Below are 14,453 nucleotides of genomic sequence, written 5' to 3'. Positions count from 1 at the left end.
TCAGCCAGCTTCGTGGAGATGGAATACTGTCAGGCATTGGTAGGAGATTGTTGTCCCCACCCCAGCCCTGAAATGCCCCTCAGCCATTTTGATAATTTCCTCACTGTCTCCTTTTGAGGTGTTTTCATGTATCTACCCACTATGGGCTGACTGGTTCTCTCCCCAAGTATCATATTCAGATTCCTGAAAGGAAGTCTGAGCAGTCCAGCTAATCATCATTGCTTCTGACAGGGAGCTCTTTAGAAGTGGCCCTCCTCTTAATTTACAGTCAGCTTCTGGACTGACAGCCCATGGGTCTCATACCCATCCTTGGTCCATTCAGCTGTGCCTGCCTTTATCATGTGGTACAGACTTGGTCACATACGTCTGCTCCCTCAGCAAGAAGCTGTGGGCAGGAAATTCGCCTCCAGGCAGCAAGGCATAGCATGCACCATGAGTGGCCAACACAGGAGAGATTAATCCAGAAAAGTATGAGTTTATGAAGTTAAAGAATATTTTAATGGAAGTACAATTTCATTTCTTTGAAGTTAATGCAGCAATTCACATAAAGCTAAAAACCCCAATAGCCTTCTAAGTCAAGATCCATGAGGAACCACTTAAAAAAAAAAAAGATAAAACTATTTATGATTACCATATTGTACTCAATTACTCAATTCAACAGGTATTATGTGAAGATTTAAACTCATTTACTTATATGTACCAGGTTGTATCATTTAAAAGGTGCTTATTCTCTTATGTATTTTAGATAATCCTCTGCTGACTTTATTTATCCAGAAGAAAGGGTATTGGTGAAAAACTTTGTTATAAAATATCTCCCTGGTATAATGTGGCTGGTTAGCTCAGTTAGAGCATGATGCTAATAAAATACCTGCCAAGTAGAGTTAATATATCCTTTATTTTGATGATTTTTCCTGACCTAAAGATCATCAAAGATTTGTTTCCCTCCACATTAAATTTCATGCTCTCCCCGTAAGCTTAAAGGCTTCCAGTTAGCATGCCTTATTTCAAGCTGTGGTCTGATCAGACTAAATTCTCTCACGCTCTCTACCATTATTCCTTCTTCTCCTTGTATTGTTTTTTTATTTTTATTTATTTTTTAGAGAGAGATGGCACAAGTGGGGGAGAGGGGCAGAGGGAGAGAGAGCACGGAGCCCCCTGCGGCACTCAATCCCATGACCCTGTGATCATGACCTGAGCCGAAATCAAGAGTCTGATGCTCAACTGACTGAGCCACCCAGGTGCCCTTCTTCTCTCTTCTTTTAAACAGATGACCCCTTTTTCCAGGATTCTTTCTCCTTCAGATTGGCCAGATTCATGCCTTGTTATCCTCTTTTTCTCCTCCCACAATCAGTTCCAATCTACCTTTTCCCAGAAGCTTTCTCTGATAATATAAGGACCCAGGGGTGTCACATACCAAGCCCTTAAGTTGTGGCAGAATGAAGTTCTCTTTTTGCCTCAAGCTCAGATGGTAAAGAAGATATTTCTGTAGCATCTTCCTCAGATTAAGCCTACTCATCTCCTTTACAAGCACACAATTGATGAGCAATAAACTGGAAAACGTATGTGTGCTTCCTTGGTACAAAAGCCTCTGTATTTTTCACGAGAAGAAGGCGCTTCTCAATTAACATTCAACGGGGGCAATCGTGAAGACCTCGACTTCTAAGGAGACATGCTTGACATCCCAGACATCTCCTTGGAGTCGTTGAAAATGTCTTGATGGCTCAAGCCAGTTTTAAGCTCCCGGTCTTCTGTGAGAGATCATACTGGCTGCCTTTCACAGACAGATGAGTTAAAATTAAGTTTGCATTTTAACACGTATCAGAATTTATTTATTCAAAGGGCTTCAAAGTGGAGGACTCAGGAAGCATGAGGATGCATCCACTGCTGACAACGTTATTAGAATGCTTTTCCTGGAACAGCTTTCAAGAAAGTCTCAAGAAAATCAGTGTGATTGGGTTACTGTGATAGTCCAGCTGTCAGATCGGAGAGGTGAGTTGAATGAGGAATTTCCAATATTGATCTCATCCGTCACTCAAAGAACTACCAAGTACGCTTCGGAAATGCCATTGGATATCTTTCTGGATTTTTCTAAAGAGAGTGGAACTATTAGAACTCAAACCACATTTAATCAGTAGATAAATCAAATCCGGGTTTGGAAACGTTGCACCAGATCTCCAACAGGATGAATCCTCTAGACAGACTGTTTTTTTAATATGAAAAGTAAGCAGATTTTATTGACTTTTATATGTTCTAGGAGAAAAACATTCACATGTACAAGATTGGCATTTGATATGAGATGTGTTCACACTTTATTTTACACAAGTCCTTTCATTTGAGGTCAGACATAATTTTTCATTTCGACAGGACTTTCACATGATTATCGTCACAAGCTCTTGAGATAACTATGTGTCATCACAGGGCTCAAGATAAACTAAACTGGTAGGGATTTCAGTCATATCTGTTATTGCCCAATTACTATAGGATAATGGAGTACACGCAGTAAAGCAGATACAGAGGAAGCTATCCATAAAAAAGGTGTAAATCACAGGGAAAGAAAATAAATTATAGTACTGCATATGTATTTTATTTGACGAAACTGACATTTTTAACTCACCAACATGTTCTTTTATGTGATATAAATATACCAAGGGAGCACGATTTTAAAATTCCTTTTAGGGGCGCCTGGGTGTCTCAGTCAGTTAAGCATACGACTCTTGATTCGGCTCACGTCATGATCTCGTGGTTCATGAGATGGAGCCTTGCGTCAGGCTCAGCATTGACAGTGTGGAGCCTGCTTGGGATTCTTTCTTTCCCTCTCTCTCTGGCCCTCCCCCCCCCCCCAACCATGCGCTCAGGTGCATGCTCTCCCTCTCTCTCTCAAAGTAAATAAATAAACAGTTAAAACAAAAAATAAAAAAATAATAAAATTATTTTTAAATTTTTTTTTTAACGTTTATTTATTTTTGAGACAGAGACAGAGCATGAATGGGGGAGGGGCAGAGAGAGAGGGAGACACAGAATCGGAAGCAGGCTCCAGGCTCTGAGCCATCAGCCCAGAGCCCGACGCGGGGCTCGAACTCACGGACCGCGAGATCGTGACCTGAGCTGAAGTCGGACGCTTAACCGACTGGGCCACCCAGGCGCCCCAATAAAATTCTTTTTCAATGTGAAATTCACTGCTTAGTTATTCCGTTTTTAAGAGTCTTATAGATGTGCACATCTTCCAAAAACAGAGCCCACCTGAACATACTAACAGGGCTGAACTTTTAAAAATATATTCTACAAAGGGAACGTTTTGTCGTAGCTCCCACATGGACTTTATTGGTATGTAGAAGAACTCTGTGTAGACTTCATCTGCAATTCATTTTTAAATTCCTTAATGTCAACTCCAAATGGCATTACTCCCAGGGCAATTTCTGTCTGGAAACTTTCTGTCAGTCTGAAAAACTGAGCTTTTTGAGTTTTGATTTGAACTTACAGCTGATTCACACTTTTAAAAATGTTTGCTAGATCTGTTATTATTAGGGGCCTGTTTTAAAAGCAAATGAAAATCCATGGAAAAGAAACAAGGAGATGCCTATAGCAGGATAAGATCTTAGAATAGATGGATCTTTGGGATGACTGGTCCTTTAGGCTAATAATAATTTGTTGTTAAACAGCCCTTCACGTTTTAACACTTTACAAACGGTTTTCACATCCGCTATCTCGTTTGATCAATTGGATGGATGAGGCAATTTATTTCAGTTATGTATGTATATATACATATATTTCTATGTTTATATATTTAATTTTTATATATTCATGTGATAGTTATATACATTTAATTTTTATATATTTATATAATATGTATCATATATATACATACATATACATATATACATATATATGTATGTATATATATACATATATATACATACATATATATACATACATATATACATACATATACATATATACATATATATGTAGATATATATACATGTATATATATGTATATAAATCTTTCTAAGATAATAAGAATCTCTTTTAAAAGTGCATTTGGGCCACTACCACTCTGCTGTTTTTTACAGTATAATCTGAACTACATCTGTAAACTGCAACAGACACAAACCCCGTGAGAATCCTTATTTATGAGCAAAGATGTCACTGAAAGATTTCCAAAAAAGACTGTGCTTTTTGGTTTCTAGCTACAGTTGTTATCACCATGTTCTGATGTTGATAACCCATTTTTCTAAACACCAAAACAAATGACAGGAGCATTTAGGAAATAAGGAAACTCCGTCAACTCTATGGAAAGTGTCAGCTCCGGTAGTCGTAAGTGCTGTTTGCCAAACGTTTTTCAAACTCTCCTGCCTTCCAGGCATATGGCAGGATTGCCCTTGTGAGGTTGGGTGGAACCCTGGCACTAATTCTGGCCAATAAGTTGGAGCAGAGATAATGTCATTTGCAAAGTCAAAGCCAGGCAGAGGCAATTAATTGCTGGCGCAGGGCCATCGGGAGTTTGATTCTTTTTCTTCCATGGTGGCAAGCTCCATCCATCTGGATTCCATGATGAAGACGCAGTCTAAGCAAGAAATAAGACTTTGGTATTAACTCACCCAGAGTCGGACTTGTTGCCTTAGCTGGCCCAGCACATTCCGACTAACTTAGCCATGAACCAGTTGTCTGGTGTCCTGAAGGGAAAGGAGTTACTTGTCTGGATGTTTTACTTTACCACTGATTGTTCTAGTGCTCTTCAAAGACATCCTTAGATTAAAGAAGAACCACCCTGTTCCTGACTGATATATGCCAGACGAATCTGCCAGCCAGGTGGCTCCATGGTTGTTCCCATAATTACAATTCACTGAGAAAGCTGCCATCATAAAAGCACGCAGAGGATGAGGTGGTGACTTAGAACACAGAGTCACTCTGTCTGAGAGACTGAGGGCAAGGAAGTCTTCACAGTGGAGGTCAAAAGCTCGAGCTCTATCTTAAATGGTAGGCAGGAATTCATGGGGCAGGTGATACAGGGAATGATAGAGCAGCCACCAACAAGGAGTCTTTGTGCAAACCAGAAAAATGTGCCCCCTATGGGTGGATGAATTAGAAAAGGTGCCTCCCCACCCCCAACCCCCAGGGAGGCAGCCTCAATGCCAGGACACAGGGCTTGGTAAGCGGAACGAGGCTAAATTCCAACCTGCTCACCATCTCAGCCAGGTGTCTCTGTGCGGTACAAAAATCAACAACAACAACAACAAACTACTCAGCTGACTGCAATGACCCAGATTTGCAGGGCAGAAAAAAATACCCGTGTAAAGGTGTAGCTGCGAGGAAAATGCAGACACATCCAGAGAACCGCGAGGCATTCGTTATCGCTAGAGCACAAATGCACAACAGGGACAGCAACCGGACATGGGGCTGGACAGCTGGGCTTGGTCAACTCATACAGAGCTTCTATCCCAAAGGCAGGAATGTAGCCCTGGGAAGGAGGAGCTCCAAAGGGAGAAGCCCACGCTGTATTGAGCCGCGTTGGAAACTCAGGCAAAAGGCAAAATGAGCGTTCCTGTTTACACTTACCAAAATACCTCCCATACTTTGAACCAAATAGAAAATCTCCAATGAAAAAAATCTAAGTCCATTGCCTAATCTGTTCACACGCCTCTGTCAACCCTCATAAACCCACGGGAGGGACAGGACAGCCACACAAGCCTGGGAACCACGGCCCGATTGGAAACAATTGCTCCTGTTGCGAAATAACGCAGGGTTGTAAAACAAACAAACCGCAACAGGCTGTTTTTATAAAATGTTGATGTGCTGTTTATCGTGGTCTTTTTTGCCTTCATTTTGATTTTCAAACATATTATTTACCTTGATTACTGCGGGTCTTGGTGCTCCCTTGAATTTTGTGCCCAAGGTAAGTGCCTTACCCTCCTCCCCCTGCCTCCCCCACCCCCAGCTGATCAGATTTGCCTCCTGTGGAAGGAAGTGTGTAACTGGGGGAGAGAGAACCCTGGTTACACATTAGAATCACCTGGGAAGTTTGAAAAGTTCTCCATGGCTTGGGACAGCCCCGTGGCTCAACCATTTGAGCATCTGACTCTTGATTTTGGTTCAGGTCATGATTTCACAGTTTGTGAGTTCGAGCCCTGCATTGGGCTCTACGCTGGCTGCATGGAGCCTGCTTGGGATTCTCTGCCCCCCCTCCTCCCCCTTCTTCTTCTCTCTCTTTCTCTCTGTCCCTTTCCCGCTTCACTCTCTGTCTCTCAGGATAAATAAATAAACATAAAAAAAAAAAAAAAAAAAAAGCTCTCCAGGGCCTGACCTCACCACAGACCAATTAAGTCAGAATTTCTGGGAGTGGAGCCCAGGCATGGGTATGTTTTAAAAAATCTTTCCACATGATTATGTTTTGCAGCCAGGGTTGCAAACCACTGCCTTAAACAGATATGTGGGATTAGATGCAAAGAATGAGGAAGGGGGAGAAGTCGGGATCCTGGCCGGGGTAACTAGGTGGATGATGTTTCTGTTTTGTAGAAGAGGTAACCCAGGAAGAACACATGTGGGGGTGGAGAGGAGAGATGAGTAGTCTTGCATGAGCGGAGTTTGAAATGGAAATGCGCAGATGCACTGGAGGCCGTGGAGTTCTAATAGAGACAGGGAGAGACTTGGGAAGGAGCTTAGAGGCGAAGATGGAAACTGGGGGGAAGGTGTGGTTGTACCAGGAGCATAAGGAGGGGGCCCTAAGTGGGGTCCTAGTGCTGGCAAAGGCCATTCCATCCCTAAAGGGATTGTCTCCTGATATCCCAGTCCCACCTCAACCACTGGGACATCTCCACCAAGATCCTTCCAGAGAGAGGACCTAAGTACTGTCCACAGAACCACATGACACGCTGAATGAACGTACTGAGAGTCTTCCTCTGGCTTGGAATTCAAAGGTTGAGGAGGCAGCAACCAGGGCTTGCCTGGAAAATTGGTGGATCTGCCAAAGAAGAACAAACGTGGCTAACTATCCAATGCCTTTCCTCAAACCTGCAGAATCAGACAAATCAGCCGGGACAGTTGTTCCAAATATAAATTCTCCTTGTCAGACCCAGAGCTACTAAATCAGAACCTCCAGGAGACGGCCCTGGGACACGGCATTTTTAACAAGTTCCCGTGTGACTCTGAAGGTAGTGTGAGGGGTGCCTGGACGGCTCAGTTGGCTAAGCATCGGACTCTTGATTTATGCTCAGGTCATGATCTCCCCGTTGGTGAGGTCGAGCCCCACATCAGGCTCTGTGCTGACAGTGTGAAGCCTGCTTGGGATTCTATCTCTCTCTCTCTCTCTCTCTCTCTCTCTCTGCCCCCACCCCCATTCTCTCTCAAAAATAAATAAATAAACTTTAAAAAAAAAAAAAAAGTGTGAGTTCAGCAAGCACCGCTCTGTTAACAAGGGAGGTCTCCCTCCTTGCTCTGGTTTGTAACAAAGACTGTCCTGGCTTTCCCAACTTGGCCCAGGAAGGCAGAAAGTGATTGGCTTGATATGGCACAATCAATGGAACGATTTTATGAGTCAGTCCTGTCACTGGAAACATTCAGCTTCCAATCTGCACCTCCCCTCCTCCCCTTGTCCAGAGTCATGTTCAGCCCAGGACACACTCACCCAGTTTTCCTAAGAGAAAACATTGCCAGAAGCAGCTTACTGCCTTAAATTTAGGAAGATAAATCCTTTCTGAGCCTACCTGCTGGCATATGCTCATCGATTTCCAGTTTGGTTTATACAGGCTGGAAGGTCCTTGTTCATCTATTTGGTTCGAGTCAGTTTAGAAAAGTAATGCACTTGAAAAAAAAAAGAAGAAGAAGATTGCAATTGATCTTTGGGGGGGATCAATCTAAAATGGTTCTCTGATTTTTGCTTTGGGGATGCTTTTCTCGTTTATATTTGAAGTTGGTTCTTGTGTGGTTCTCGTAGGAAACAGCACTTTCCCAAGCTCAGCAAAGAAAAGCCTCAGGGAAATAAAACTTGGATGTGATGAAATGCACTCAGCCCAAAAACTAAAGAATTTCCTTTCTTTCCTCCAAGCCTCAGGCTTGTAAGTAGCTTTTATCACATTGGATTTAAGTGTTCTTATATGAAAAAATAAAAATAAAAAAAAATTAGAACCTCATGGTGGATCAGCTGAAATCCATCAAAATTATTTCAGAAGAAATGGAGACACCAGAACAGACCAGAGGGAATTTGACAGTGGTGTTCTCTAAATGAGATGTTATAATCCCAGTTAGCCTGTGACAAACAAAAAGACGCCTTTCTCCCCAAAACTGTATTCGTTCATGCAACAAATGCTCCTATATGTGCAGACACTGTGCTGGGCCCTGGGAAATACAGAAGGAAACAAAACGAGTTCCTGTCTTCCTGAAGCACACAGAAGAGTAGGAGAAAAGCAGGTAAGCCAGCCAATAAATATAACTTCAAATTTTAAGTACTCGGACACAAAAAGGCTGGTCCTCTGAAGACCAGCTACCGTGAGAGCCCAGCATTACTCAACTGGTAGGAGGCCTCATAAAGGATGCCACATTGGACTGAGGTATAAACACTGTCAGGAAGAGTTTGGGGAGATTTGGGAAGAGTCGGGGCAAGACCCAAGTGGGAGGCACGTAGAGCTGGGCCCCTCAAGGGAAGGACTTACAGAAAAACTAGTCTCTGAAGGGAATTATTGGCACCATGAGAACTCTAACTCGCAGGGTCAGACCCAAGAAGGACTGGCAAACCAGACAGGAGAGAGGCAAGGAGTCCTGGAAGGGATCACAAGATGGAGAAATGTCAGTTCCCTAGACCCAGGGGCAGCCAGGCAGGGTTTGAGGTGCCCAGAGCCCCAGACTGCCCATGTCTTGGCAATGAGCAGCAGCGTCCGCTTACTGCTTGTCTTAAAATATTCGTGTCACTTCCTAGGTGTCCCAGTAGGTGAATATGAGAGGTCCTGCCTAAGGGTTTAGGCCAAACCTAAACCTCATGAAAATCTACCTGGGATTAACCTCGTCTAGATACATAAGTTAACTCCTCAAATTTCTTCACTATATATAGGAAAGCCTTTCAGACTGGAATGCCTTTCTGGAAGAAAAGATGTTGAGAAAAGCAGGGATGTAGGAGGCCATAGATAGCGAGGTAATGCTCTTTGTCACATCACCCACCCTAAGGGCATATGAGAAAGGTCGTGGAAAGCCAGGTCACAGGGGTGGGTCATGAATCCTCGGTCACAACACCTGGTGACATGCATCACTTCTCCACTTTGCAATCAACTTCTGTTTTGTTACTGATTTGACTGGAATGATTTTTTTTACCGGCATGATATATTTGCATACACAAAGTGATTAAGATTAAGGGCAATGGTTTCACCTCACTGTGGAAGTGACTCTGTACCTTACAATTACATCTGATCTCTGGCTACACGCATAGATGTGTTGTGTAGGTGAGTTGCACACGTGTAGGTGGGTTGCACATGCATAGATGTGTTGTGTAGGTGAGTTGCACACGTGCAGACACCCCGCACCCATACTAGGGATCTCCGAGACTCTCACAGACTGCCGGAAAAGATACTTGGAGAGCCAGCAAACTCCTTTTATCCTTTATGCAGAATTGATAAAGAACTATCTTTCTTGGAGCACCTGGGTGGCTCAGTCAGTTGAGCATCCAACTCTTGATTTTGGCTCAAGTCATGATCCCAGGGTCGTGGGATCAAGCCTCGAGCTGGGTTCTGCTGAGCATAAAGCCTACTTCAGATTCTCTCTCTCTCTCTCTCTTTCTCCATCTGCCCTTCTTCCCCACTTGAGCACTCTCTCTCTCTCTCTAAAATAAAAAGTTTTTTCAATTATTCTAACGAAAAAGAATGATCTTTTTTCCTATCCTCTTATTTCCTCTTTAAATAACATGTAACACACACGTGCACACACACACACACACACACACACACACATACACACACATACATACCAACTCCCTGGGTGGGCAAAGTTTTCAGGTTCCCGTTTGGTATGTCACAGCCACCGGGTGTGTCAGGAAAAGGAAGGGACAGAAGGCCCAACCAATGCCTTTGAAGGGGGCTATGGGACCATTGGGCCACCTGTTCTGCTGTCATTACCGCAGACAGCAGAGGGGCAGCAAGGGGTTGTGTGTAAGAGATCCCAAGGCAGCCCACCCGGCTTTGACCCTCAGCCCTATCACTTGGTCGCTATGTCACCTTAGGGCTCCCATTTCTGCAGGTATGAAGCAAAAGGGAGATACGTAATCATAATAACTCATACGGTTTTTATAAGTATGAAATGAAAGAACCACAAAAAGAACCACCTTGTTCGCAGGCCAGGGTCCGCGCCTTTTGGAGGCTGCTTCTCCTCACATCATCCCCCTCATTCATGATGCGAGGGCTTCTGGGAACTTAGAGACAAAAATAACCTCTCTTACTAAGCCATTCTGTGATGCGGTTGCCCAGTTGCATGGACCGCTCAGGACACTCTGGGAATTGTCCCTTCATGTGTTCCTGGATTTCTGGTTCTCAAGGCCTTAACTTTCATTTCACCTCATGATACCTTTTTCTTCCTTATTTTGCCAGGTCCCTGATTTTCTAACCCTTCCTTCCTACCTAGGGGCCTTCTCTCCCCACCCTTCCCTCACTCCCACACTCCCTCCCCAGTTCAGCTTTGTCTGCCTCCCTCTCTGGCAGCTACTTAAGTACACTCAGATGCTCCCTCTGACCCGCTCCCTGGTTCCCAAAGTGTTCGACGAGTTCACGGGTTTATGACTCAGATGACTAAGCTCAGGCTATGCAACACAACCCACAAACCTTTTTGATTTTGCTGAGAATACAAACCATGAGTTTCTTTCTTATGCAATTAATCGCCCTCAAAGAACAACATGGACCTGTTTTTTTGTACTTAAAAAATGATAGCTTTTGTGTAAAGAACTCCATCGGGCTATATTTCAGGCATTGACTGCATGTTCCTGAGGCAGGGGGTGCACGCTAAGTTCAAGTCTCTTTGCAGAGGAGTCCACATGATTGATCATCGTATCACAATACAGCGTTATTAAATACAGATGCAAAGTATTCGCATGGTCACTTCCATTCCAAAGCAAAGCTGTGAGGAATTGTTCTGTAAAATAAAACTACCAGCCAGGGGATGGATTATGACAACCAAAAATAACACACTTACTAACAGGTGAGGGTGTGTCGAATGAAGAGCATTTTCCTTTTCCCCTGAGGGCTGAGGGAGTGTTTGGGGTTGCAGGTGTGGGAGAAGAAAACTGCACAGTAAAACCGATAACCCCTCCACGGTCCTTAGAATCCAATGCCAGGAACAACAACATCCCAAGTAAAACTCCAAAACCCCAACAGTTCCAAGACTCCTTGAGCCTCCTAGTCCAGCCTACTCCCAACACGGGACGCCCTGTATCATCCTCAACAGAGCGTCATTGAGCTTGAATACAGCCAGCAGGAGTTAACCCACCGCTTTGCAGGAAGCTCTTCTGGGAGCTGCATCCCTGAAATTTCTAACCATTCGGCCACTTGTTAGAAGCAAAAGGGAGATAAATGGTCATAATAACTCATACGGTTTTTATAAGTATGAAATGATATTATACAAATAGAGCCCTTAAAATGAAACCTGGCACAGAGTAAGCTCCCAATAAATGAGACCCGTGTCGAGGATAACATAGCCTGCAGAAGTCTTGCCCTCTCCAGGTGAAATAGCTCCATTTCCATCAACCGTGCTGTATATCATGTAATTCTAGAAACAGCTCCCCTGTTAGAAGCTGCCCAATTACAGTGAGACGCGCAGAAATGGATTAATAATCTGTGGTGGGGTAACATGTCCCCAGTTCAGCGAGAACAGCAGCTGCCCTGATCCAGACTTCACAATTTTATCAGTGCTGCCTTTGATCGCGTTGGCGTTTTGCCTGCTGAACCACATTGCCAGTCGGTATCCAAGCCTTTCCAAACAATATTTATGTAATTTACTTGGGAGGTATGAATACATCTACATTCATTAAACTAAATTCTTGGTTTGGGATCTTCATTCCAGTCTTTTGCAATACATTTGTATTCTCATTTTTTTTTATTCAGTCTTTTCCTAATGTTGTGTCGCGTGCAAAATTTGATAAACCCATGCTTTGTTTTTAACCGGGTGGTTGATAAAAGTGTTACCCAAACAGATCGAAAGACAAAGCCCTGTGGGAAACCGCTAGAGACCTCCATCTCTAAATGATCTCTTCTTGAATGTTTGCCTTATGATTGCACCTAACTCTATTACCATTACCCCTGCCTTTTTCCATCTTGTTCATAAAGATATTGTGCCAAAATCAATATATGCTTTTTCCGCTTCAATTTCTTATGGGTAAAAAATGTTGATCTGGATTTATTCCTTCTCAGGGAAAGAGAGAGAAAGTAGTTTTATGTAATCACAGGATACGGTGCTAGTCCCCCTCCTACCACGCCGCAGAGCTCAGGGCAAAGCTACATGTGTTTGTCAGAGTTTTTTTTTTTTGAGTTGATAGAAATCCCACAGGAATGATAGACAATAATATGAACTGATGCAGCTTGTACACATGCAGTAACCAAATTCCATCAAAATTTCACCTTTTCTTTTCCAATTTTTTTAATGTTTATTTATTTTTTGAGAGACAGAGCGAGAGCAGGGGAAGGGCAGAGAGAGAGAGGGAGACACAGAGTCTGAAGCAGGTTCCAGGCTCTAAGCTGTCAGCACAGAGCCTGACACGGGACTCGAACCGACGAACCTGAGCTGAAGTCGGATGCTTAACCGACTGAGCCACTCAGATGCCCCCACCTTCTTTTCTCTTGAGATCATCATGCTTGGATCTGGTGCTTGAGACACGTGGGTCAGGTCACAACTATAGAACTGTTACTTTCAAAGGTTTTTCAAGGGCTGCCTCAGAAATGTGCCCTCAGGAACTACACAGGAGTAAAAGACTCCAGAGGGCTGGGACAAAGCCCCCTGAGGGGACAGATAACTCCTTACAACCAGGAAAACAGGAAGGTGCTGGGGATGGGATTTGACTCAGTATGGGAGTCAGGGAAGAGGAAGGATTATCACGCTGGCAGGGAAAATGAAGAATCCTGTCTTGTCTTACAAGTCCTCCTCTGACACTCTACTTTCCCAAGAGGCAAATGTTCCCTTGGCTTGGGGCTCGTCGGGGAGTGACCTGGGGTTAACCACAATATGCCCATCGTCACCCCCTCCTTCTCTCCACAGCTTGCATGCGGAAGGGAGAGGAGACACTAGACAGGAAGTCAGGGGAAGAAAAGGCAATTCGGGAGGCAAAGTAAAATGAGAAGGAAGCTTAAAATACAGAGTGACCATGGCCGTTTTATTGGATTCTTTATTCAAACACCCACTTTGGGGCGGGGGGGTGGGGGGGGGGGTCTAAAACTGGCCACGCAAGTGTTGCCAGTAGACAAAACACAGAACCCGAAATCTGGCCCCAGTCGTATTGAGTCCACTAGGCCTGAGTTCTCTCCTCTGTAAAATGAAGGCCGGGGGGCCCAACTGAAGAAGGTCTGTGACCTCAAACGCCAACATTGTAGGCACTGGAGTGTTCCATTCTGAAGGGTTCAGAGAGTTCTAGCAATCTGGAGGTGGCAGAAGTGAGGGTCAGGCACTGATACCCTGCCACACAGACCCATCTGCATACCTGGAACGTCCTGAAGCCACGGCTGGGGGCGGGGGGTGGACAAAGCATTGTCTGCCCTGGATGGAAGAGATTCTAGAAGACGACCACAGGCTGGACCATCCCATGTGCAAAGCCAACAATCTACAACCCGGAGGCCGATTTCCCAGACCCCAGGTTTCAGCACTCCACACTTGAGAAAGATTTTTCTGACGCTCCAATTCCAAAATACTTCCATGCTTCAGATCGGGGCTGGAACAGCAGCAAACCTGCAAACCCCGATAGCAACAGAAGGAAGTGGGCCAGGAAGGAAAAGATCAGCTGGGCACAGTTCAGCTCTCAGCAATAATGACAAGGCTAGAAATGAAGGAAGGAAACCCAGAATGCATGGGGGCAGGGGACCGGGAGGGATGGGCTTTACTGCTGCCTTTCCAGGGCCAGGCTGTACTCTTTGTTTTGGCACGCTTTCCCTGACAAAAAGTCAATGTTCTCACCACATAAATATTCGTCGACATTAATAACAACAGCATCTGACACCGTTATCCGTAAAAATGCCAGATTGCATGCAAATGGGCTGCTAGAATACCTTGGAGAGTTTCACAAAACTAACACACCGGGCAATGAACGTCTGGCAGGGGACATGGGTCCTTTAATGATGGTGGGAGGGAGGACACGAACAGCTCATACATACAAGCCTTTTAAAATGGGACCCATTTGCCTCAAGCCCACTGAATGTCTCTGGTTCTGCCTCTGCACCGGGCCCTCCCTGAGGCTGATCTCTGAGGTTTTACCGCCATCAAGTGGAAGCATGGGGTATGGCAGC

Source organism: Panthera leo, chromosome B4, assembly GCF_018350215.1.
Source record: "Panthera leo isolate Ple1 chromosome B4, P.leo_Ple1_pat1.1, whole genome shotgun sequence".
NCBI classification, from domain to species: domain Eukaryota; kingdom Metazoa; phylum Chordata; class Mammalia; order Carnivora; family Felidae; genus Panthera; species Panthera leo.
This window is presented reverse-complemented; position numbering follows the sequence as displayed.